Raw genomic sequence first — 2,885 nt, forward strand, 5'->3', positions numbered from 1 at the left:
TATTAGAGAATATTATCAGAACAGGACAAGCATATTTTTATTCAGCAAACCTCTTAGTACCTAAAAATCCATGTTATAAGGACACCCTAAGAACTTACATCCCTTTTATGGAATTGTTCTTGATGTTCTTCTATGCATGATTTTTTTCTTCTAATTGTTTTTTGAATTCATTTATACTCTTTGGAGTTAGGAGACTGCATTCAGAATGAGATTGTCAGCTGCAGTTAGTGGCATGTTGGCATGCCAGTTTCTATCAAATAAGAATTCATCCCTTAGAAAATTCAACATTAATATGTTAACGCTTCAGCTTCATAAACTTTTTAACTGACTCATCTTCTAATGTAAGCAGTTTCTTACAATAGAAAAATAACTGTGTGCTGAAATCTGGCATTTTGATAGAGTTTTCCTTAGTGATACAACTTTTTTTTTAAATACATCTTGAAAAGAACTTTGAAGCTTTTGTACTCTGACTTTTTTAGAAAAGGTAGATTTTATAGACCTGTAAATTGCAAACCAAATTCATATTGAAGAAAATGTTGCAAAGTAGCAGTAGTGCTCTATCTGGTTTAAGTGCTTTGATGCTACATATATGTACTTCCTCTTTATAAAATCTAGTATTCCTAAAATCCAAAAGTTAGTAACAAATACAATCTGCTCTAAAATTTTATTTTGTGGCATTTTTACAAAGGTGAAAGTGAGGTGAAAATTCCCTGTGCCTGTGATTAAGCACAAAATAAAACCCAGTACCAGGGTGATACTATTGTTTCTAATGGTTTTCTGTCTTCATCCCAGGCAGGTGAAATTTCATGCTGGATCACCTAGTACAAGAGAGACCCAGATGAGCTGGCGTGAGCTCCATCTTGAGCCTGCAAGAAGTCCTTATTCACTCAATTCCTGAAACCATGGGGATAACTAAGGACAGTGGGAAGAGCCTAGATAACTCTAAGGGCTCACCTGTTCCAAAGTCCTTGAGCAGTAGTTTATTCTGTCACCTTCATTTGAACCCTCCTCGTTTCTCCAAGCATGACAGTGATGGGGTAGAAATGCACCTCTGCGGTCTCCTCCTTGCTTTGCCACACAACTCTCTGAGCTGCTTGCCAGAACCTGATCAAATGCTTGAATTTCCATTTTGCTTTGCCTTAAATGATTACTTAAACAAACAGAAACAAACCTTAAGCAAAGTCCTCAAGCTCTGGATGACTACAGTGAATTGGTTGTACATATGCAAAATATTGTCATAACAAAACAGGTGTTCTGTGGTAATTGTGCTAAGTATCCTAACAAACAAGGTTCATCTGGCACAGCTCACCCAAAGCCTTCAGGGGACTTGCAAAATTTATTTACCAGTGAGAGAGAAAAAATGTTCTCCTTAAGCTAAGGCAGTGTAGAATAACAGAAGCCAGCCATATACATCCTTTTTCTGATGGCAAGAAGGCCTGTTTAAACAGAGCATGATCCTCCCAGGCACTTCTGCAAAAAGAAATGGCCTCCATTCCCTACCAGGTCTCCTGCCCACACAGCTTGTTTGGAAACTGGTTCTAATCTTAAGCAACAGTGGAAGAGAGGCATAACTGGGAAAAAAAAAATCTGATTTAATCCTGGTGAATTTGGGGTAACTCAGTAATGGGGTGTATGAAAGAGGTGATCAGAAGAAATTCTATAGAAGAAGAAACTTTGTTAAGAGATATGGAATAAAATATTTGTAATCAAAATATGTCACAGGAAAAAGAAGGAATAAATGAATTTGCCAGCTCAGAGGCAAAGGTCAGTGTTGCAGACAGATGCATTCATGTTTATATGTTTTCCTATGGTTAAACCCCAAAATGTGCTCAGCAGCATGTAATCATAAATCCTGTCTAGATCAGAGAAGCATTTTTCATTGTTCGATCTCCCTTCCACCGAAAAGAGTGCTGACAGCTTTTCTAACAGGTGGCACTTGCTCTATTATGTGCTACTAAAGAGTGAAATGGTACGGGCTGTCATCCTATTCCCAAGTATCATGTCTTAAATGTAAAAGAGCTTTCAGCATCTGACTCAACTTAAACTGGCAGTGTGGTCTTCCGTCCTCTATCATAAACCTGAATATAAAAATATTTGGCCTAAGCTTAAATAGGTGGATTCTTACAGATGATTTGTAGGTCTATATAAAATTCTAGGTCTGCTGAAATCGATGATAAAGTTCATACTAACAGTCATAGAGCCAAATTTTACTGAACTATTTTAAGGCCAGGCATTTTTAAATGTCAGAAATAATGCATTCAGGAAACATTAGTGTCTTTGCTCAGCTGAAAGTGGGAACCCTGCTCATGAAAAATTTGGCTGTTCTTCCAGCTTAGCTGGTTTCTGGACATGCTTTGCTGCCTCCTACACATCACGCAATAGTGTTGAAACCAACAGAAAACAGGATCTTTCCTTCCCTCCTAAAAGCTTCGCATGCCAGTCCTCCTAATGAGCCCAGGGTAACAGGTGGGATCTCAAAAAACACATAGCCTTTTGCTGATGGTGGATGGGATCAGCAGCGCTCAGGTTGTTGGATGCTTCGATGTGGGCTCCTGGAGCATGGCTAGAGCAGTGTTGGATCAGTTCCTGTAGGGGTTTGGATTTGCTTTCCCGGGGTAATGAACCCTTACCCTGTCGTGCAAGAAATGCTGATGTCGCCAACAGTGTCTGTGGGTAAAATACCAGCTGAATTAGAATCATTAAATCCAGACATATCTTTTTAGGGTCAAGGAGGCAAGGAATTGTAATTCACACTTATGGGTGAGTAAGCACATAAATTACAGTATTTAACTAATTGCTTACCTTACAAAGATGAATTGGACAAGGCTTTCCCAGAAAACAGCAACAGTTTGGACATGTTTGTATATGGGAACACTTTCCCAGTC

The sequence above is a fragment of the Parus major genome, chromosome 2 (genome assembly GCF_001522545.3).
Source record: "Parus major isolate Abel chromosome 2, Parus_major1.1, whole genome shotgun sequence".
Taxonomy (NCBI): Eukaryota; Metazoa; Chordata; class Aves; order Passeriformes; family Paridae; genus Parus; species Parus major.